This window comes from Cricetulus griseus, chromosome 6 (genome assembly GCF_003668045.3).
Source record: "Cricetulus griseus strain 17A/GY chromosome 6, alternate assembly CriGri-PICRH-1.0, whole genome shotgun sequence".
Taxonomy (NCBI): Eukaryota; Metazoa; Chordata; class Mammalia; order Rodentia; family Cricetidae; genus Cricetulus; species Cricetulus griseus.
This window is the reverse complement of record NC_048599.1, coordinates 43,444,430-43,469,283: the sequence shown is the minus strand read 5'-3', so window position 1 is coordinate 43,469,283 and position 24,854 is coordinate 43,444,430. Positions and strand designations below refer to the sequence as shown.

The following is a 24,854-nucleotide window of genomic DNA, read 5'->3' as shown; positions in this document are numbered from 1 at the left end:
ATGGAGCAGAATATTTGTGGTGATTCTGCAGCACAATACCACATACTCTGTGTTTACTAGTGCAGTTTATACCTGGGGTACTCTGGATTGCTCTATAATAGGTGGTTCAGAATTTGAGGTCTAGAGAAAAGATCCCAGCACTTCTAGCTCTAACTCTGCACTGGATCAGACCTCAATGAGCTTTTGCCCATGAGGGTGTTACTGGTGCTTTGGACCATTATGTGATACTGAGATGAGGACTAGGCTCTTAAACTTGAAGAAATACTCACACTTCCAGCCAGCTGAAATTCTCAGGACTCCCAAGGTAATGGCTTAATTTCTGTGTCCCTGACTCTGAGAGTTGGTTTCAAATGTTTAGTTGCTACAGCTTGAATTACTTGAGCAGGGATCTTGGCTTGAGGAATTGTCCATATGAGGTTTGCCTGTGGTTTCCTCTATGGGAAATTATCGAGATTGCCTTAATTGGGATGAGGAGACACACCCGGAATGTGTGCAGAAAATGGCCTTTCAGATTGCAAATGTTTTAGTGAACATCTACAGTGCCTTTAAAGCTAACTTTCCCTGGCATACATAAGAAATGGTACCGCACCCTCTGCTAGCAGCCCCGATCCGCCTTTTGCTTATTGCCTCCCCCCACCTCAGTACAGAGTTCATTCATCCTGTTGCTGCTGCTGATTCCTTTGCTGATATTATAGCCAGCTTTCCTGGGCTTCCAGCATGGACTGAGGACAATGGCTCTCCAGGAGCCCTGCAGGCCTTCAGTGTCCGATTAGGACTTTGGAGACAGTTAGCCTCATGGACTGAATGACTACTGGTTGACTTCTCTGTTGTGAGATATCCAGCAAATTCTTAAATGGTTGCTTAAGCCAATTTAAGATATTGCCATATATATATATATATATATATATATATATATATATAATTAATTACACATACACACAGAGAACACCAAATAATATACAGCCTGAAACTCTAGGGAAGATGAACTAAATCTGGGAACAAGTACAGTAGTTTGGAAAGAGCATTAGAAATAAAATTAAAAAATGAATTGGTACAGCAATAGTGACTCATTTCTACTTCCTCCTCTGCCTTCAACTCCTCTCCTCCATTGCCAACCTGCATTCCAAATTATGAAGACCCTCAGATGCCTACATCATTTTCCCCTTTTGAGGATAGAATGCTCCAAATTTAGAGTTCCCCATAACATTACCATCTCTACAGAGGATCCAAATTGTTATGGAAAAAATGGCCTTTCAGATTGCAAATGTTTTAGTGAACATCTACAGTGCCTTTAAAGCTAACTTTCCCTGGCATACATAAGAAATGGTACCGCACTTTAAAATAGGTTAATAATAATCATTATAGCACGTGGCATGTTCCCATTCTTCTTAAAAAGCAACCAGTGTTGAAATGTCTATTTGAAGTTGTTAAAATTTAGAGACACTATTTAGAAGCTGTAACTTAGCAACGAAAGCTGTGTCTTTGAAGTAAATTTATACATTAAAGGGAATTTATGATCAGTTGAGTTTTTAGATCACACACACACACACACACACACACAAACTGGAAGTCTGAAGAAGTCAGAAGTTCTGAGGTGTGGTGCCCTGTGAGTGTGCACATGCATAACTGTGATACTTGTCTCAGCAGCAAGCTTTCTTTGAAAAGAATTTATTCTTGCATCATTAATTTTACAAATAAGAGGCTGCATTGTAATTGTTTGAATCTGAAATGTCCCCCCAAGGCTTCTGTGTTAAAGCATGCTTCCAGGAGGTAGGACCTCTGAGAGATAGGGCCTAGCAGAAGGAGATGGGTTATTGCAAGCATGCCCTTGGAGGGACACTGGGACCCAGCCTTTTCAGGTATCCCCTAATGCTTCTGACTACTATGAACTGAGCTGCCTTGCCCACCAATTAGCCCTACCAAGTATATTCTGGTATACTGTGGTTTCAGGAAAACTTTAATATGTGAAAATTTCTTGTTACTCTTTGTAATTACATGTGAGATTTTCTAGCAAATGTTCTCTTTGAACTAAGGGGGAAAAACTCAACAACAACAGTTAATAATTCAGGCTTTTCATAAAAAGGAATTTAATGAAAGAACCCAATTATTACAACATATGCTGCTTCTATTCAAACATTTCTTTAAAGTGTGATGATTAAAGCCCTATAGAGAGAGAAATTTGTACTTTTCAGGAGTTCTAAGAATCCTACAGATGTGGGAATTCGGTGAACAAAACAAGGTTCTACAGGTATGTTTATAATGAATAAACACTCCTTTTGCTTAAAAATTATGAAACATTAGTTATTTGCCTACTTTCCTTTAAAGTGTTTTTAAAGGCCACTGTGATTATATAGATTTGAATGGGTGTGTGTGTGTGTGTGTGTGTGTGTGTGTGTGTGTGTGTGTGTGCGCGTGCGTGCGCGCGCACACACACACACACGCACGCACAGGCACCTGTGCACACATGTGTGTGTTTCCTAATGAAAACCTTTGTTTACAAGGTTTTTTTTTTAAACATAAAGTAGGGAAGATTTCAAATGTTGAGCAAATGCCTTTTGGAATCTAAGGTGTTAACCTGCAGTAAGTCTCATTTGATTGGTATCTTAGGTTGGATTCTCTAGAGACAGATCCTGACAAAAGATTTGGATCATAAAGAGTTTAGCTTAAAGATAAATTTTTTTAAAAGATATACTTAAAGATAAATAGTGTGGAAGAGGAGACAACAGAGTGAAAAGCAGTCAAGAAATACAGTGTGAGTTACCAGAAGATCAGACATGGTGGCTCACTACACAGCTTTAATCCTAGCATATGTTGGGGGTGGAGTCAGGACTGTTATTCCAACATACTTTTCTTTTTTGTTATTCTACCTTCTGCTGTAGGCAGAGTTTTACACCAGGACAGGGAGCCAGCTCCCAAATAACCACATGGAGACTTAATGTTAATTATAAATGTTCAGACTATAGCTTAGGCTTGTTATTAACTACCTCTTGCAACTTAAGTTAATTCATATTTTTTATCTACACTCTGCCACATGACAATACATTTTTTCAGCATAGCATGTTCATCTTGCTTCTCTTTATGTCTCCTGTCAACTCCCCTAACTTCAACCCCATGCTCTCCTTTTGTCTGCAAGCCCTGCCTAACCTTTTTGTGTCTAGCTATTAGTCAGTCAGCTCTTTATTAACCAACGAGAGTAATACATATTCACAGTGTACAAAAAAAAAAAAACTGTTCCACAGCATTCTGCCTCTCTGACTCATGCTAAGCCAAGCACTCCCCTTTCTTGTCACTTTGATGCCAGCAGAACTCTAAGCATTCTTTGTGATACCAAAGGTCAGAATGAATGCTTCTGTCTCAAGGCTACCTTCTCATTACTGAGCAAAACTCTGCAGCTGTGGGATAAGATTGACCATGAGTCAATCAGCAATCCATTGCCATAGTGCTGAGGCCAATTCCATTTTATTTGTGCCTGTTACAGTGAAAGAGATGCAGAAATGCATATGGAAGTATCTAGGATAATCTGTAAATACATGCTTATCTGTGTTTTTTGTATGTGCATACACATATGTATAGACAAAGGCATACACACTCATCCAGAGAGGAAGTGTAACCTGAGACTCTAGGTTCCTCTAGAACAGTGGTTCTCAACCTTCCTAATGCTATAACCTTTAATACAGTTCCTCATGTGGTGGTGACCCCCAATCATAGAATAGTTTTGTTGCTACTTCATAACTGTAATTTTACTACTGCTATGAATTGTAATGTAAATATCTGATATGTAGGATATATGATATGTGACTTCTGTGAAATGGTCTTTCAACCACAGGGGTTGTGACCCACAAGTTGAGAACAACTTGTCTAGAGTCTAGAGGAACAGAACTGATAGAACAAATGTTGAAAGGGTATTTATTAAAGTTGACAAAAGACTGTAGTCTCTCTAGTCCAATGGTGGCTGTCTCCAGAGGTAAAAGCTATGAATCTGATAGTTGTTGAGCCCAAGAGGCTGTAATTCTCAGCTGGTCTTCAGTCTATGTTGGAATCCCTAAGGAGGTAGGCTCCAACACCAGTGACAGAATGCCACAGCAGCAGGATAGATGAACTTGCCAACGAAAATGAGGGCAAGCAGGCAAAAAGCAAAATCTTCCTTTTTCCATGTCCTTTTTTTTGTGGGCAGTCACCAAAAGATCTAGCCCAGATACAGAATGGGTCTTTCTACTTCATATGATCCAGTCAAGAAAAATCTGTTACAGGCTCCCACCTGCTTGGGTTTTAGATAATTCCAGTGTAGTCAAGTTGAAAACGAAAATTAATCATCACACCTACCAACTGCATTCTTTTTATTTTCATTTATTTACTCCAGTGGCATGTATTTGTTGACCCATAGATGCTGTATGGTGCTGGTATCCCAGTGGAGGAAAACAGGCACTAAAATAAGAGAATAAAGACCTGAGGAGATGGCTCAGATGAATTAGGAGGGAATGAAAGGAAAGGGGACTGTTAGTGTCCTGGTTCTCCCACTTCTCTGTCACCCTTTGGCACAGTGATTAGCTGACATATAGGATGGAGTAAATAGATCAGGTTCATTGATGACTGATGGCTATTGCTTTCTTTCTGCTTTTGAATCAGGCTCTGGTCCAAATGAAAAGCATGGCTCTTAGCTTCCAGTTCTCTTAAACACTTTTTGTCCATGAATCTGCACATGAACCTTTGGACATGGAGGACTGATGGGTATGCACAGAGCACACAGCCCTGATCCTGTGTCTTGTTATGAGCACGTGTCTTAGTCAATGTTACTATTGCTATGAAGAGACACCATGACCATGGCAACTCTTACCAAGAAAGATGTTCGACTGGGGTGGCACACTTACAGTTCAGAGCATTAGTCCATTAACATTGTGGCAAGAAGCAAGGCAGCATGCAGGTAGAAATGGTGCTGGAGCTAAGAGTCCTTACATCTTGATCCAAAGGCAACAGGAAGTGAAGTGACTCACTGGGTGTGGCTTGAGCGTATATGAGATCTCAAAGCCTGCCTCTACAGGGACACATTTCCTCCAACAAGGCTTCCTTCTGATATTACCACTCCCTTTGGGGGTCATTTTTTTCAAACCAACACAGCACCAGACCTGAGAAGTAAAATACTAACTCATATATCAAATCATTGGGAATTTTAGGATAGTCTTCAGAATCTTCAGCCTGGTGTGGTTCCTTCTGCATTCACGTGAAAATGTATAAGAAGTAGATATGAGATCTGGAGAATATCAGAGCACTCACTGCTGGAGACAGACTTGAGAATTATAAGTACTTATGGATAAAATATTTAAGGCCATAGAAAAAGTGGGAACACAAGGGAATTGTGTAGATGGATAATATAAAGAGCATTAGGCAAATGAGGCACTGGTGACGTAAATGGGATTCAACAGTGAGGTATGTTGAGAAGGAATGGACAGTCGCCTAGAAGGAAAGCATCCAAAGACAATATTTAAGAGAGAACATCTGCAAGGCCTTGGGTTATATCATCCTTGATAGCACACAAATTCAAAATGGCAATAAATAAATAAATAAATAAATAAATAAATAAATAGAACAGGACATGGCTGCATGTGGTGGGAAAAGAAGAGTGGGATGAGGATGTAACTCTGATTGAATACTTGCTAGCATATGACAGGCCCTAGGTTCAGCAAGCAGGGTTGGAAGAAAGGAAGGGAGGTAAAGGAGGAGGAAGGAAGGGGGAGGGGAGAGGGAAACGAGAAAGGGGCAGAATCAGTAGAGAGGTGAATTTGGTCCTGTGGAGGTTGTTGGTGTCTTTCATGAAAGCAGTCTCTGAAAGACTAGGCATTGTCTTGAGCACTGAGGACATTTTTAAAAGAACCATTGCTGAGAAAAGTGCAAATCCTCAGGACAGTAGTTGTAGAGGGCTGTGCTATCAAATACTGACAGTGATGAGTACAGCACTATGTCATCCCTGCGGTAGGCAAGATTCTGGCTCTGAAGCTTTTGTTCATTTTCAGTCCTTTCTAATATACATATACATATACATATACATATACATATACATATATGCATGTATATGTATATATATGTATATCTTCCATAGTATTCTGCCAACTTTATCTCTCATCAGTAGAAAGATGAATCCCTAGTTATTCACACTGGTGTGTGTGTGTGTGTGTGTGTGTGTGTGTGTGTGTGTGTGTGTGTTGTGGGAGATGGGATTCTACCTACCCATCTCTCTGACCCCTCTGCAAAAGCCCAAGTTCTAAATGGCCATGATTCACTTTGATCTCAGCTCTTCAAATTTTACTCTGAGCTTTCAAAGGCATAAAATCCTTTCTCATTTTATTTACTGTCTTTCTCAGACCAGGGCTCCTGAGTATCGATGGGCGATTATAGTTGCAGTACTTTTCATGGCTTTCAGGCTAAGATCCAGTGAGAATAAAACAAAAGGCCAGGAATTCCATGCCTCTCTAAACCTGTTATTTCAGCGAAACTGAAAATTTACATTTCTGCAGTTAGGAGTTAATGGACTTGTCCCACAGACAAAAGAAGAATATAAAAAGATGAATGCAGATCTTAGAGTTTCCTCCAAGGCTCTTTGTAAAAGTCTGATTCATGTTTGATCCTCATAATCGGATCTCAGAAGGTTCCAGTAATCAGTTTCTACAACAAAAGAAAATATCAAGACCAGAATGATCTTTTGTAAATGCCAGGCTTAAGATTACAATACCCTAAGAATGTAGAATTATTAAATTGATCAGAAACAAAAGTATCTATATGATTCTTAGTCATTTTTTTTTCTAGCAGGAATCAGGAATGGGAGTCATTTTAGTTTAAGTTGTTCAGATGTTGGTCCCAAATTGAAGACTTGAGTCAAAATAGTTCCCTTTTGGAGTTAGCAGAAGACATCTTCAGAGGAAGAGGAAGCAGGACGAGGTAAGAATGTAGTTAACAAAGAGAATATTGTCAAGAGACTTGTTTCATGGGCAGTCAGAACCAATTCCACCGGAAACTGAGAGGCATGGTCAGTGTCCCTGTCTGAAGTGAAAAGGAGCTAGGCTATTTAATCTAACAACTTTCCACGGTGGCTCAGCTGCAGACTGTCTGCTGGATACATCAAATCTGTGGCACTCCCAGCAGGACAGGCATTAAGCAGATGCTTGCCACAGAAAAATGATTCCTGGCAGAAAGACACAAATACTGGGAGTTAGATGCCATATACAAGACAATGATAAAGGGAAAGATGGCCAGAGAGTAGAACACTGGGATGAGGGAGGCAGGGGATAGAGGGCACAGTAGCAGTTAAATATAAGCTCCTTCAGAACTCCTGTATGATGCTAACCCAAATAGTGGCTTCTCATACCCCCCTTTGGAGATACCCATCTAGTGTAATTCATTGATTGGATCACCAAGGCAGGGGACCTCAGTAACATTAAATGGCCAACTCAAGGATACACGGGTGCAGTAGGAAATTAGACCTCTTATTGCCAATGTGTGTTTCAAGAACATTATTAAAATGGTTTAGATGTTTAGAAAGAGAGGAAGAAAACAGCTCTCTTGACACTGGAGTGCAGCCTCTCAAAATGGAGCTAGGCTGACATTACTGAGATCCCAACATCTTTTCTCTTAGAAGATAATTGTCCATAGGGAGTATGTGTGTATACATGGAGTCCATGTGACTTCTGTGTTTACTTTCTTGACTCAATCATAGACTCAACAATAGCAAGTCCGTTGAACTAGGTCCAAAATAAGGAGAAAACACTTGTAGCAGTTGTTTGGAGATGAATCCCCTTTTGATGGACAGGCTTGATTCACGCCATATGCAGGAAAATTCCTGTTTCTGGCTTCATTCTAGAGTGCCACAGAGGGCTTCTCCTTGATGTGAGTTGCCTGTGTGGTAAGGTTGGATTGATATTGAAGCTCCAACCTGAAGACTTCCTAATTTTATTTCATATGAGAATTAATATCCACATCACTCCAGGAACAGTAGCCAGTGATGTTTGCTGTGTCTCTTTATTTCATACCAAGAGTGAGCTGAGACATACACCTCAGAGACAACCATAAAGGGCATCTGGTCTTCAGATATGTACATATTACTTAAATCATGATTTCCATAGAATGTAAGTTACAATAACAACAACAGGACAGTTAAAATGAATGGCAAATTAGTCTTTAAATTAAGGGCAATAAAAATATTTTAAATTATAATTTCTTCTTTAATTTTGTAAATGACTTCTCAGTTGGCTAAATTAATGATCAAAAGTAATCTTCAGTACCACTGGTGAGTACTTCTGCCTGATGCTTGGTCAGGTAGCCAGCCCTCCAGAAGCACTTAGCCTGTTTTCACATTTTAATAAAGAAATGCTCTGGAGAGTTCAGGCACTGTGCCCTGCTGTGTACACTGTGAAGAGCCCTCACTTGTTATTGATGAGGTGCCTCCGCTCTGTAATGAACAAACTATAGAGCAGTGAGTACGACACCAAGGGGAAGCCAGGAATACTACCTGACTGCCATGCCTACTTCTCCATGCAGGCTAGGAATCCCTCTTTTCATGTTGCCCAAAGATTTGAAGGTGACACTTCACACAGGGAATGATTTAAATACATTTGATTTCCAGTTTCTATTTAGGTGCACACATCCATACTTGGTCTTATATGTAGGTCTTCATATATATGTGCTGTAAAATGCAAGGTCATTTAAAGCATATTTGGAAACATATATATGTTCATATAAAGAAGAATATAATTTGGTACTTATCAACCCCTCCATAAAGCAAGTCACCTTTCTGGTGTTTCTCCAGAATACATTCAAGTGTGTATTTTGAAGTATTAATTTGTCTTTTCACTTTTTTCTAAACTAAAAGAAATTGTACTATTATGCTTTATGCCATTTTTATTTTCACCTTTATTTTTTGTTTTAATTTTTTCTCCATTTTTTATTAAATTAGAAAAAAGATCGTTTTACATGTCAATCCCAGTTCCCTCTACCTCCCCTCCTCTCCTGCCCCCCACTAACACCCTACTTATCCCATACCCTTTCTGCTCCCCAGGGAGGGTGAGGCCTTCCATGTGGGAAGGTCTTCGGAGTCTGTCATATCCTTTGGGATAGGGCCCCTGTGTCTAGGCTCACGGAGTATCCCTCTATGTGGAATGGGGTCCCAAAGTTCATTCCTATGCTAGGGGTAAGTACTGATCTACTACAAGAGGCCCCATAGATTTCTGAGGCCTCCTCACTGACACCCACGTTCATGGGGTGGGGATCAGTTCCATACTGGTTTCCCATCGATAACTCTGGGGACCAAGAGCTCCCCCTTGTTCAGGTCAGCTGTTTTTGTGGGTTTTACCAGCCTGGTCTCGACCCCTTTGCTCATCCCTCCTCCTTCTCTGCAGCTAGATTCCACTTCAGTTCAGTGTTTAGCTCTGGGTATCTACTTCTACTTCCATCAGCTGCTGGATGAAGGCTCTAGGATGACATATAAGTTAATACTCAATCTCATTATCAGGGGAGGGCATTTAAGGTAACCTCTCCTCTGTTGCTTAGATTGTTAGTTCGTGTCATCCTTGTAAATCTCTGGACACTTCCCTAGTGCCTGATTTCTCTTTAAACCTATAATGGCTCCCTCTCTTATGGTATCTCTTATTCTTTTTTTTTTTTTTTTTTTTTTTTTTTTTTTTTTTTTTTTTTTTTTTTTTTTGGTTTTTTGAGACTGGGTTTCTCTGTGGCTTTGGAGGCTGTTCTGGGACTAGCTCTTGTAGGCTCTCCTCTATTCTTTCCCCTACACAACCTTCCTGCTCCCTTATGTCCTCCTCACCCCTCCTCTTCTCCCCTTCTCATTCTCCTAGCTCGCTCTCCCCTCCTCCATGCTCCCAATTTGCTCAGGAGATCTTGTCCCTTTCCTCTTCTCCTGGGGACCATGTATGTCTCTCAGAGTCCTCCTTGTTACCTAGCTTCTCTGACAGTATGGATTGTAGGCTGGTAATCCTTTGCTCTATATGTAAAATCCATATATAAGTAAGGTGCATCCCATGTTTGTCTTTTTGTGACTGGGTTATGTTGCTTTATTCCATAATTTAATAATTGTAATACAGTAATCCATGCATTGCCTACTTTTCTGTGAGTTTTTCCAAGATTGTGTATGACAGTGAGAGCAGCTTACCTATGAAATAAGAGCAAACCACACACATATCCAAGAGGAAAATTGGAGAATTTACAATAATTCCTTGGTCTCAAGTTGTGGGAAAGAATAGAAGCCTAGCAGAGGAGCTGAGATGAAAAAAAGAGAAAGTTCATGATAAATAATACTAGTAAAATCACTAATCGAATTACCCATTATTTATAGACATAAAATAAATACTTTTTAAAAGAGTATTGAACATAATCAATCCTATTGAGTCATCAGTTCAGTTCACACATTCTTCAATGACTTTTTAACTTAAGCAATATTAACTGACAAAAGAAAACCTTTCAGCACTCTCCTGTGATACATGACTTATTTTGGGGTCATGAGTCTCATATCTCAGCAGTCGTATGACAGCTGACACTTTCAAAGGAAGAATAGTAAGCATAAAATGCTAAAGGTAAATGCTTGACAGAGGCCTGTGTGAATTTTTTTGGCTAATTATTAGGTTACCCGTTGCTTTTCAGGGTTCTTTTTTCCCCTTGACTTTCGTGTTTGATTTTGTTTGCAATGTTGAAATTCCAGGGCTTCTGGTACTTGGTTATTTGTAGAGCCATTTATCTGTATGCACACACCAGCTTTTCATTAGAAATCTGCCTCTGCATGTGGGCTCCAATATCTCCACCCTTGTGAAGATGTAATGTCTGCCCCAGTAGCTAATAAACTTGACCCCTTAGGTCCCTAGGGATCTCCTCCATCTGTCTTCTAAAATCACTTACTAACTTATAATCTTAACCTTTGTTAGCATTTATCGTTTATTTTGGTGTACTCATTTCTATTTTTACTGATTAATATCTCAGTTAGGGGCACTGATCAGGCAAACTTATACACATTTCACAAACCCCGACCCGGTGTTTATCATATGCTCTATTTGCCAATAATATGTTTGTTGAATGAGCTAGCTTTCTTTGGATGTTCATGAGACAGCCACTTCTGTATAATTCCCTTTGCAAGGGAGTTACACTGGCATTTCAGTGTGTGAAGACGATAGAATGGCCCCTGGTTGGGTGGAGCATAGTGAGCAAACAAACAAAACTGTTGATCCACAAAAGTAAAATAAAAGATAACCTCTCCTGGAGAAGAGTGGAATACCAAGAATCAGTGTGTTTGGTTGCCAAAGCTGTAGCAAGAAGTTATATAAAGAATCTAGCCAAGTTATTCATATGAGGGCTGAATATACTAACTACAGAAAGTTTTGTGTAATAATTCCAAACAATACTGTTTAAAGACCTAAACAGAGAATAAACATTAGATTAAATTATTTCATAGAAAAGTCTTGCTTTTCCTCCTAGTGGTTTCTCTGGCCTTTTTATACACTGTAGATTTCTTCTTTGTTTATTACCACTCAAGGTGATTAAAACAGAGATCCATCACAACCTGGATCACTGAAAAGAAATCACAATTTATCAGCACTTCCATTATAACTTGTATAAATGATTCAGTTTCTGCTTTAAGCCTACCATGTAATACAACTTAGTAGAACAGTAAGAGGGCGATTCATACACAGACTGAGGATGTTTCTTAGAGCAGTTGATTTTGATAGAAATACATACTGGGTCCACAGAAATTTCTTAATAAATGCATCTCAATTTTCAAGCATAATGCCAGGTGACAGAATATTAGTGTTATTTGTTTTCAGAGCATTTCTTTTCCTGGAAGCATACTTGTTGGTATTTACTTTGTTGGAAGATTGATTACACTATGGACCCCAATTCTTCATCACTTCTACTTCTGGAATCTGTGCCCTTAAACGTGGAGCTTAATATCTGTCTTCCACTCAACTCAGCAACATTACTAATGCTGCAAATAAGATGTTGCGAGAGGTGATACCCACAGTGACATGAAAGTCCTTGTGCAGTTGTGCTCATAATTAGATGGCACTGTCATACAAATCATATGTTCAGGTTAGCCTGCTGGAATGGGAAGTATGGTGCAGAAGTGAGCACATTTGCTGCAGCCCAAGCTACTCTCAGTGTGGCAACACCAAGTTCATTCCCTTGAATGTGAGCAGACTCTGTCAATAGTAGCAGAACCATGAAGCTGACCCACAAAAGTGTAAGCTAACAGTTGCTTATTGTTATCAGATAACATGAGTTAAGACAGTTTATTATGTGGCATTAATGAGCTGATACTTGACTGATAGACCTTGATTTCTAAAGACTTAAACTGTTTCCCCTGCATCACTAGTGCAGCAGCTCAAGGATCATGAGTGGCAAGTTCTTGAAAATGTCCAGGATTTTATTCCTAGGATGTAATTTCAAATTACTTTTTGAAGAAAAATCAATGGATTTATTACCTGTAAAATGTTGAGGATGTCTTAGCCATTATCTATTAAATTTTTTCCATGTCAGTGAGCCAAGCACCCCCAGTTTGAGGCTGTATCTTGTCACATACAAATTCTAGAATCTTCTTTGAAAGAGGCCAGGACTTGTCTCCAGCTGAAACTGAAGCTTGAGCTCTTCCTCTTTTCACACATTCATCCTTTATTCCCTATGTTTCCCCTGAGAGCCTGACTCAAGAAATGAGTGCTTTAAGGATTGTCATTTGAGGCTTGGCTTCTATCAACCTGACCTAATATTCCTAGCCCAGGAGAATAGTTATGGAATGCAGAGTCTCCAGCATGGATTTCCCATATGAAACAGAAAACTGTTCTGAAAACTTTATGATCTGCCTGCTTACTTTGAACAAAGACTATCTCCTTGATTCCTCTTCTTTCTGGAATATCTTCATGTGACTGTCTCCATTCCTTTTGCATGCCTCAAAAATGCTGTCAAGGGGAACTTTTCATTTTGCATTATGAACTTGGGATCTGCCTTTATCTGACTAAGTAAGGGAAGAAGAAATGAAATTCCAGTGTATTAGCATGGCATTTAATGCTCAGAAACTTAGGAGCGGCAGGCAGCCATGTGGAGCAGCCATTTATGGCTGAATTATACTGTTGTAGCTACTTAACATGCTGAACCATCCTTCTCTGTCTGGAAAATCATAAAAAGGGGCCCGTCAGCACTCTGAGTCACCGCTAAGAAGCTTATGCGTCCTCACACCTGCATTTAAATGAGCATTTCCGGGGCAGAAACAAGGACCTAGGAGAAATGAAATGAAGCACTTTAGCAGCAGAAAACAATATTCGTTTGCATCTGCGTTTGTAAATTAACTGAAGAGAGAATGCGTCCAGTTAACTTAATTATTAATAGCAATGATTTTTGAATACCTTCTTACTTCTTATTCTTAAACAAGGGAGGATTATTTAGGAAGGAACAAAATCAAGTGGCAAAATATAAAGTGTAAAAGAACGGAAGTGATAAAGCACATTGCATCTCACAGTGGGTAGCATCCTGTGGGGACACTGTGGGGGCCTAACTCAATAAAAGCATAGGATTCAGACTGAGATGTATCAGTAAATGATCATCTTTGGTTCCCCCCCCAATTATTTGCTTCCTGTTACAGTATAACTCATACAAAGCACAATGCACATGCCCTGTATCTGAATCTTCACTAATTTACCCATGTGCACATACCATGAAACAAATGTGCACCCACATTGAAACAAAATGTCTTCCTCCAGCAGGCTTCCTTGATTACTTGACCACTGTAACCATCACTGACTTCTCATCATAGACAGTACTGAGTATTGCATGTTGCCTTGGAAGAACTAGTTCCTTAAATAGCTGCAAGATAATTCTAATTACAGTGTTTTCCTTTGTGACCTCTGGAAGTCACCATGATCCCAACAAATCCATCTTTTTCTACTTAAAAGGCCTTGCCCTGTGCTGTTACCATCAGGTCCTCGCTCATACTGAGGCAGGATTCTCAACATGATGCTTGGCAGTTTGCTCCCTTTCGGAAGCAAATGCTCTCAAGGCTCAGTGTTGCTCTCTGGGCACATGTCTTCATGTATATTCCAAGGTGTAGACACTTTTCAGGTATCTCTTAACTTCCAGAGGCAAGACCCTCTCCGTGTACATTCTAGTGCTGGGGCCACCCTGCTAACCACCACAGGCCTATGGCAGATCTGCTCACAGCTCATTAGATTTCCCCAGTGGGGCTTCTCCTCCTAGAGCTGTCTCTGCTGGCTGTTTGAGATGATATGTGCTTTCTGCATGAGGCTATACTCTGTTTACTCCAAGAATACTCAATAGGTTCCTCATTGACATGTTTCCCTACATTTCTCTTTTTTAACTACTAAAATTTTGACAGGAAAATAACACCATCAGTAAAGTGCTTGTTTCCAAGGTATAAGGAACTGAGTTCAGATCCCTTACATCCACAAACAAACAAAAACAAAAACAAAAAACAAAGGTAGCTCTGTGTACTTGCAATCTTACCACTGGAGAGCAGATGATTTCCAGAGCTCATAGGCTAACTACTCTTGCCAAATCAGTGAGCTCTGGGATCAGTGAAAAACCCTGTCTTGAAATGTAAGGTCTGGGGCAATACAGAAAAGTACCCAACTGTAACCCACTAACCTCTTGTTTCCACACACACCAGCACATATGTGCAAGAAACACAAAAATGAACACAAACATGTGTGCATACATACACACACATTTCACACTCAAAAGAAGTATCAGAATTTTACCTTTCTTAACCTGTCTGTTCCACCATAGCCAGCTTTGAATGCTTCTCTTTTTCTCTCAAGTCTCAGTCAAGTTGTATTCCAGAATCCTAAATTCACCCAGCTGCACTGTTCTGTGGCTTAGCACATTTTAGCCTACCTTGGTTTAGTTGTTCAGTTTCAGTTTGTACCAAGGGCCTTGCACTGGCTACATTCTTTCTGGTGAATTCCACCTTTAGCCCCAGTGTGCTCTTCAGTGTTTCTTCCTGTGTTTCCTAAATTTGAAACACTCCCTACTCTTTGCCAACTTGAAGTCCAACTACCAAAGCTGTTCTAAATTCAGATGTAGGCACTGGATCCATGAAATCTTTCTGTCTTCTCCCTAGGAGAACTCACTGCCTCCTCTCCACATTAAGTTGAGACAGTTTCTTAATCTTCCAAGTCATGTTCACGTCTTTACCTTTCCAGTTGGATTGTGAAAACTCCTTGAAGGGAATTTTGTCTCATTCAAAATTCATGCCCCAGAGTCATTAAGAGCACACCAAATGACCGAATGCAGTCCTCAGGGGGCAAGGTAGGCTTCTTGAACCATGTCAGTTAAAAGGCCGGCAGCTTGAGAAATTGACACACCGTTTGAATGGCAAAGGAGGTACCTCATTTCTAATATCTAGTTAGCATTTCAGGTTTATGCTTCAGGTATGTGACTAACTTATGCTTCAGGGAAAGAAATCACTCCCGCTTTGAGGCTGTTTCAGTGCCTCTCAACCACCCTAATGCTGCTACCCTTTAGTACAGTTCCTCATGTGGTAACCCCAACCATAGAAGTATTTCCTTGCTGCTTCATAACTGTAATTTTGCTACTGTTATAAATCATAATGTAAAGATCTGGTATGCATGACATGTCATATGCCACCCCTGTGAAAGGGCTATTCGAACCCCCCTCCCCAGGGGCCTCAACCACAAGATGTTCTAGAACTGCTGCTGTAGTTCTTCGGAAATGTCTTTATATTTTGCCTAACTCAGCATCATTGTTGTGGGTCAGTTTACCAACCATAGCCTTTGGCTTCTTTCCAGGAACATTTTTCACAAGGAAACAATATTGTTTAGGGGCAGTAGCAGAGTTGACATCAATGCAAGAAAGAGAAAAATACATTTGCATTTGAAAGTGGATGAAAAAGTTACACATTGGGTGTATGCTCCCACCAACAGATCATCTCTACATTGTGTCCAGTTTCGAGGCTCTATGATGGTCTAAATTTGCTCTGAAGAGATCTTTCTTTGATGTGGTAGCTACACGTATCTGTGGTTATAAGGTTAAGATTTAGAACGTAATGAGGAACTATGCTGGCCTAGCAAAGTGATACGTAGTAGATTATTTGCCAGGTTTCCAGTACCAAGCAGGATTTATCTCCTGTTGAGTGGGCCTCAAGTCCAACTAGACAGCTGTTGGTTACTGGAAACATGCCACTTATTTATTGCACATTTAGGGATGTCTTAACCATACTGGCCATTGTCACGGTTTGTAGGACTATTAATTGCTTCATTCCCTTGGCAGCTTGCTTAGTATTTTCTGGTCCCATGGAAGTTAGAGCATAGAAAGAGGGCTTTCAGGTCAGATCCAGCTCAAATCATCCACCTCCTTAGTGTTCAATGTCTTCAGCAATAGGAACTTACCTTCAACATCTAATTGGCAACTGAGGGCCACACCAATAGTCTAGATTGTTTTGGGAATCAGTTGGGCTACCCTGAGCAGCCATTCTACAGGAGTATCCTCCTGCTTTGTACTAGGATTTTTGTTAGTCCATGGTTCTCGTGGGAGCATTGTTAGCCCATGTGGTGTAACTTCCACTTTATAGATAGATAAAATAGAATTATTCTTGAGGCTTTATCAAATAACCGTGGTGGTGTTAGTTATCCCTCCTCCCAACTCTCCTCTGGACAGAAAGATTTTAAGAACCAGAATACCAGGAAGTCTGCTGTGAAACAGTCTCTCCTATAAATGACTGCATAACAACAAGAAGATGGAAAAATGGCAATACCAATGGATATTGCTAATGTGGAAGGGGAGAATTTTACATCTTCTCACTCTTAGACAAAGAACTACAAGCAGCTTATGATTGCTGGGAGAAGGAGAGTTAGCATTTCCCAGGTATGAATTCCCTGAGCGGCTGGCTAATGTAGAGTAGTCAGCCCTGAAACCATATACATATATGCATAAACAGCAAAAATGGACTCAGCAAATACTTATATACTTGTTTATACATCTACCTATATACATATATAGCAATAATAAAGAAAAGGAGACTGTCAACTTGGGGGTGAGGGGGGAGCATGAGAGGGGTTGGAAGGAGAAAATGGAGGGAAAAAGAGATATAATTCTATATCCATTAAAAATAAGTCAATTATAAAAAGAAAAATAAATGAATAAATAAAAATTAAAAGAATGCAGGATTGAGGATATAGGTAAGTATTCAGACACTTGCCTAACACAGTCAAGGTCCTGGATCTGATGCTAGATACCAAACAGTAAGTTAATTAGGTGATAATGTTTATTATTAATATTAGTAGTAGTAGTACTAGTACTAGTACTAGTAGTAGTAGTAGTATTGGGACAAGGCTTACATGAAACCCCAGCTGTCCTTAAACTCACAGTGTAGCTGAGACTGGCCTTAAAATCCTGACTTTCCACCCCCCCAAATGTTGATACAGACATGCTCCACCCTCTCTAACATTAATAAATACATTTTTTAAAAGCTGATACTGGGCAGAGGGCAGGAACTACCCTTCTAATTGCCTTACTACTAATATTGGTCAGTCTCTATAGAGATTGATATTCATAGTGAGAAATTAAAATGCCCTGGGCTTTAGTGGCAACTTACAAATGCAACAAACAAAACTAACTGAGAATATATTTTAAATTTCAAATTATATAACTCATTGGTAGAAGGTTTGCTTAGCATACTCAGGGTCCTCCACTCAATCCCTGACAACACAGAAGCCCACATACAAAGTATCCTTTCCTAGTATCCTGCAAAATTCATTTTCATGTAAATCAGGAAATTTAGATTCCCTTAATTTCCAGATTAAGGAAATTTAGATTCCCATAAGTGGACAGGCGGTTGCCACCAATTCTGATGACCTATGTTCTTCCATCCTGTCTCCCACGTAGGAGAAAAGAACAACTTCTGCAGCTGTTCTCTGACTTTCACATGTGTGCCATGGTGTATGTCCAACCCCTCACATCGTATAAACATTAAATTAATAATAAATAAGTTTAAAGGACTCTGTAAATGTATGTTCACTAACCTGTGTTTAGATTCCCAAATTTCAACTCCAAAACCCAGAGTTAATATGTTAATGAAAAAGTCTACCCTACAGAATCTGGGCCCTGTGCTGGTGAGTTTTCTGACAATTTGACACAAATTTAAGTCACCTGGACAGAGGGAATCTTGGTTGAGGAATTGCCTCTATCAGATTTGTCTGTGGAGCATTCTCTTGATTACTGATTGATGTGGGAGGTCCCAACCCACTGTGCACAGTGCCACCCCAGGCAGGTGGTCCTGGGTGAATAAGAACGCAAACTGAGCAAGCCATGGAGTATAAACACAAAAGCTCAGTTCCTCCATGGTCTCTGCTTCAGCTCCTGCCTGGGCTTCCTGCCTTGGCATCCCTCAATAGAACTGTGGCCTGGGGGAATTCACTGAGTACCAATTCCTAGTCTCAAATGTATTTTTTATTTCTCTATATAAAGTATATGACTTGGATCAAAGTTATATAACAATAATATTTTTTTCTTTCTTCAAAATTCCTTTTGTAGATTAAGTGTTTTACCTAACAGAGTTTTTATTAAATCAGTAAAATTGTTCCAAAAATTTTAAGATCAGAAAATGATCTCTTTTTACTATTGTTAAGACTGATACCAGAGCTATCAAATGTAAAAGCTAAGTAAGAACTCACAAAGGGAGGACGTTGAATCTTCTCAGCTTTGAACGGTACCAACAGGGAATTCTCCCCGGGATTTATACTAAATGAGTTGGATTATTATTAATTAGTAGGAATTAAGACAATTATCAAATCATGTACAACACTGTTCTTAATGTAGCCTGCCTAGGGACCGTCCCAAGAAGATAGGGTGGCAGTTTGACTCCTTGCTTTTTTATATAATAATACCATGATGGTAAAGCAACGGGGATTCCAAAAGATGTTTCAAATATCTTGCTGTAATCCATGTGCCAGATATGGCTATAGATTTCCTTGTAATTTGTGATATTTAAATGAGATGAAATATCATAGGATCTTAGGGTAGAATCTTGGCCCTTAGTTACTACTCAATGAACAGCAGACATTGTTACCATAGTTTTGAGTGCCCAGAAAGTTGCAGCTAATAAACTGTGTTACAGTTACTCCCTCAAAGCATACAGTATTGACTGTACATGGTAAAGATATCTGCCCATGAAGGGTTTGCCTGCTAAGGTGAAGGTGAACAAGTAAATGCTTAAGAAAATAAATGTTCTGCCGGTGAACTTTCTCAAGTAGTTTTTATGATACTCAAACTCATACAAGCACTCAGAAGACAATGTCTCATTAATGCTTGTGAGTTGGTCACAGCCCTATAGCATGACTCTCTACTAAGTGAAGGCTGATTTTTTTTTTTTTTTTTTTTGGTTTTTCGAGACAGGGTTTCTCTGTGACTTTGGAGGCTGTCCTGGAACTAGCTCTTGTAGACCAGGCTGGTCTCGAACTCACAGAGATCCACCTGCCTCTCCCTCCCGAGTGCTGGGGCTGATTTTTAATTGTACCTTTAAAAGTCTATTTCCTCTACCTTAAGTTCTAAATTAGTCTAATGACAAAATGGTGAGTGTGGTAATTAAAGCCCTTAATTCTCTGTTTTCTCATATTATAGGAGCTCAGTCTATTTTTGTTAATTTATTCATGTGTATTACATTGCATTAAGCTAAACTGGTGTGCTATGGGGTAAATAACAGCTCCCCAGAGGTTTCTGTGTCTTGACTTTAGGAGCCTGGAGATAAGTTTCATGGTGAATGTTGCAGGTTGCAGATGAGATTAAGAATTGTGCTTTGATGGCTTTAAAACTGAGTTAATATGTTGGAGAACATAGTTTGGATTCAGAATGTTCCCCCACAAAGGCCCATATATTGAAGGTTTAGTTTCTAGACTTGTGCTTTTGGTTGATTTGGGAGAGGTAGAAAATTTAAGAGGTGAAATTAATGGAAGATTGTCATATTACTAGTATCCCCCCCCATCCTGCTGTGGAATATTACTTTAACTACGTAAGGATGTGTTACATTTGTTTATGTTGTGGAATATGACTTTCACTATGTAAAAGAATGTTGCTTTTATTTATGCTGTATTTATTTAATTATGTGAAAATGTGTAGCTGTTTCACCTTGCCTGCCTAAAGCACCTGATTGGTCTAAAAAAAGCTAAAGGGCCAGTATCTAGGCAGTAGAGGGATAGGTGGGGCTGGTGGGCAGAAAAAGTAAGTAGGAGCAGGAATCTAGTCAAAAAGGAGAGCAAGAGAATGAGGGAGAAAAAGAGAGAGGTGCTTGGGGCCAGCCACCAGGCAGACAGACACAGAGTAGGTCATACAGAATGAAAGGTAAAAAGCCTGAGACAAAATGTCAGTGAAGAAAAACGGGTTAAATTAAGTTATAAGAGCTAGTGGGACAAGCTAAGAGGAGGCTGAGCATGCATAACTAATAAGAATTCTCCATGTCATGATTTGGGAGCTGGTTGGTGGCCCAGTTGAAAGCCACACTCTCCCTCTCCTTCCCATGAAGTCAACAGTTTGATTTACCATAGACTCCCTCTATAATGTACTGTTTCATCACCATACCCAAGCAATGTGACCAAATAACCATGGGCTGAAAACACTAAAACATGAGCCAAATCTAACACTTAGGATTTTACAGGTTGGCCAAATGAAATGACATGAGTTATTGAAGAAGAAGATGGATGAGGAGGCAGAGGGATATAAAAAAGAGAAGGACTAGGCTCAGTGTTTTTGCCTTTCGAGATGGGAGGAAGGGGATCATCGTCCACCCAGGCAATGGTGGCTGTCTTTAGAAATGGGACAACAGAAAGCTACAGATTCCACTCCCCAGGCCTTTAGAAAGCATCCCAGTCAGACCTCTGGAAAACATTAAGTATGTGTTGTTTAAGCCGCTAAGTACAGTAACTTGTCACACAGTGATAGAAATAGGAAAAAAAGAACAAATAAAGATCTATGTCAATTTTATCTTCTACTGAGCTAAATGTAATTGTTATATACATAAAGACAAAGGGAGCCCCCCAAAAACCTCAACTAATAATGCTTGCATATTTTATATTTAAATAATGAGTTGTAAATAAAGCAGAATTAGTTCCAAATTAATAAACAGGGTATTCCTTGATACTCTGCGAAGACAAAAATGGCATTTTTCAGAAATACTTCAACTCAGTTCCTACTGAATCTTTCTTGGGTGTCCTGTTTGGGCTTCCTTTTCTATATTTTTACTACGGTATGGAAATCATCCATTTATGTGACAATACAATGGACAGAGCATTTATGTCCCCTCAAATTTTATCTATTGTAATCTTAATCCCACGTAAAGGCGTTTGGGAAATGATTCACATGAGAGCACTTTTGAATGAGACGAATTTATAAAGGACATCACCGAGCCCTCCTTCACAAGTTGCACCATGCAAAGACTGACGTCTATCTGGGGATCCAGAAAGAGGACCTAACCAGACACAGATTCTACCTGATGTTGGAATTTCCAGCATCTGGAGCATAGAGAAATACATTGCTTATAGGCAACTAGTTTCTGAATCAACTAAGATAGGGTCCACCTCCTGTAAAATGTTGAGCTCTTCTGTCATGGACTGTGAGAACCAAGACTATCTTTTAGTCAAAATGGAGTGAAAACAAATCAAAATTGAGTGAAAACAAATGATAGTCACTCAGAATAAGAACTAGGTGTCTGAGGCACCTGAATTATTACAGATTTTTTATTATAATGATAAAAACAAGGAGGTTACTACAAAGAAGTTGTCACGGTTGTATTGATTGACAAGAGGAGCACAATACTTTCATTGGTCATCAGTCCTTTATATAATCCAGATAAGAACTGTGATTAAATAAGAAGCTATTTGTTACATTCTTGACATTAGGGTATTACAAAAGTCTGTCACTATGGATGAAATTATGTAGATCTTATGCCTTGTGTATTCATTGTTAATGACATTTTAAGTCCTTTATCAGACCTTGTCTAACTGGTGTTGCTCTGGGAACATTGGTGGTCCACTCGTGCATCCTCAAGTGTTCAGAGTTGAAAGTCTCATGTGAGTGGTAAGGCTCATCCCTAGGTGGTCATGTCTGCACTCTGCTAAGAATGAGAAGGCTGAAGTTGTGGGACTATGGCCAAACACTCACCATGTCTCAGAGGTACATAAGGCTGCAGTTCAACTAGGGCAGTGAATTCCTAAAGCACAGAGGAATTTTTTTTTAGTTTTGAAACATTAAAATACACAACAGACAATTGCTAAATTCCAGGCAAAGTGAAATTTGAAACCCTGGTCTTAGGGGCACTCAGTTCCTGATAACAAACAACTGCCTGCTTCATTCCAGTCTAGGAGCTCACAGAGCTACTGGTAAGCATTTGGTGCAGAGTCTAAATGAGAAAATTGGCATTCCTGGAACTGAGGTAAAGTTGGCTCCAGTTTAAATTTCTATCCTTCCCAAGACCTTCATGTATGAGGGGAAGCCACTTCAGGTGATATCAAGACTCATTTCATTTCATGTTAATTCACTTTATTTCAAAGTCAGATTGGTGCCACATAGACAAGGTCCAAATGTGTGAGTAGATAAGCATACAGATGGGCTTAATAGGTCTGTCACGCACAGTCACAAACAAAGGTCTTTGAGCTGTCACCTGGGCTTACTTTGCTGGCTTTGTAGTGGTTTTTCCCCTTATACCATCAATTTTTTTTTTTTTTTATCACTTCTTTGCTTCAAGTCATCTCAGTAGCTAGGTAGCCCCAAACTGTCACTTTTAAAGGTATGGCTCCAGTAAAACAAGGAACCAAATTTATCAATAGAAAATAGAACTTGGGCCAAAGTCATAGGTGAAGGCCCAGTATAGAAAGGGGGCCTTAATCGGGTTTGTCATTCAAAGTTGAGAAAAGTTCTTTCCTGGGAAAAGAAACTTGTTTTGTTTGTACCCATATCTCTGCTCTCAGCTCAGGAAAGAGATGCTCTTTTTGCAGAGGGTGTGGATAATGCAGAGACTCAAATCTGTTCACATTGTTGAGCTTAACCCTGAGGAAATCTGTATTACCACCAGCAGCCACAACACCACCCTATCCTGCACAAGGTCCAAGAATACCTCAGAAGAGGCAGAAGGAATGTTGGGAGCAGAAGGATGGGGAGGAGTGCTGTGGAAAAGTACCAGATACGGCAAGCCTTGGCTTTCATCAATACACAGTGGCAATAAACATCTGCACAAGATTGGACACTTCAGCATTCCATCACGGATAAAGGAGGTCCCCACAAGGCCCCATTCTTAGCAAGTAGCTATTGACTATTATTAATGGGTGCTGGAGGAGGAGATGTCTTTTTCTTCAGTTGTGTAGCCATACTGAGGAACTGATCGAGAAGGAAAGGATGATACATAGTAATGGTCTGTAAATATAACCGCAATATATTTTATATATGTATGAAACTGTCAAAAATCAAATGACTAAACTACAGGAAATAGGAACTACTAGATGGATGTAGACCACTAAGGGGGTGTCATTGAGAATAATATTCTGTCCTGCCCTCTTCCTGTCATCACTGTTCAGCTCCTGCCTGCCATGTTATATGGTGGATTAAAATCATGAGTGGAATAACCTTACTTAACTTGAATTGTTCAAGCTTGATAGTTGGTCATCATGATGATGAAACTAGTAAGAGGCATTTAACAGACTGAAATGCAGAGTCAGATTTGAGTGATGGTTACTGGAACTGAGGGGAGGAAGGAAAATACGGAATTACTAACCCTTAGGCACAAGTTTCAGTTAAGCAAGGTGCATAGATGTCTGTGTGGCAGCAAGCTCAAAGGAAATCGGCAATAATGGGTGTACAGCTAACATTTGTCAAGAGAGTACATTTCATGCTAAGTATCATATGTTCAAAAGAAATGCATAGGGGGCCGGGAGATGGCTCAGTGGACCAAGTAAGTGCCTGCTATACAAGCATGAAGACCTGAGCTCAATGCCTAGGACCCAAGTTGAAAAACAATGGGGTGGGTGTGGAGAATGAAGGTAGAAAGAAAAGAAATCTCTTTTTTTTTTAATTGAATTTATAAGAAGTATTAAAATAGTCAACTAAAATGTCATAAAGCCTTACTTTGGATATCCATTTAGTTGATTAGTTAAGTCCCTTTAATGTACTTGGTCTTCTATTTTTGTAATTACACTATAGACCTTAGGACATAACCCTGTAAGGAAAAAAGCAGAGATTTCTGTAAGGGCTTGACATGATGACATTATTTGGGAGGGCCTGCTCGATGCTTTCTCAAGCTTTTGTTTTAATTTATTAGAAAGTTCAGACCTTGTAGAGAGAGAGTCCCTTGGGAAGGGTTACAGCCTAGAGTTCCTCACAGAGGGCTAAATCTGGGTATCCTTGTTTTTATTGTTCTAAAATATTTTCTCCTTTGAAAGAAGGGAGTGAATTTTAAAGAAATCCTCACAGTGCCAAGTCAGGTGGTGTACACCTATAGTCATACACATACACACACGTGTGAGTGTGTGTGTGTGTGTGTGTGTGTGTGTGTGTGTGTGTGTGTGTACATAATATATAGATTAGATGGGATAAGGTGAAAGAAATTGAGAGAGTATAAGATAATGGTTCTCAACGTGTGGGTTGTGACCCCTTGAGGGTAGAATGACACTTTCACAGGGGTTGCCTAAGAACATAGGAAAACACAGATATTTATGCTATGATTCATAACAGTAGCAAAATTACCGTGTTATGAAGTACCCATGGAAATAATTTTATGGTTGGGGTCACTACCACATGAGGTTCTGAATTAAGGGTTCACAACTTTATGAGAACCACTGCTATAGTAGGTCTTGTGAGGAAAT

General features: G+C 39.7%; 1 protein-coding gene across 7 annotated transcripts in view; it reads left to right on the top strand.

The window, feature by feature from the left end:
* The window catches only part of Plcb1 (phospholipase C beta 1), a 678,981-nt gene that overhangs the window by 387,548 nt on the left and 266,579 nt on the right, over positions 1-24,854 (top strand). Inside the window, exon 1 of one of the 7 annotated variants that reach the window (XM_035446908.1) lies at positions 6,816-6,930. The exons of the other annotated variants lie outside the window; for them this stretch is intronic. The gene's annotated coding sequence lies outside the window, so the exon portion shown is untranslated. Of the gene's footprint in view, positions 1-6,815; positions 6,931-24,854 lie in introns of those variants that run through there. 7 annotated transcript variants of the gene reach the window in all.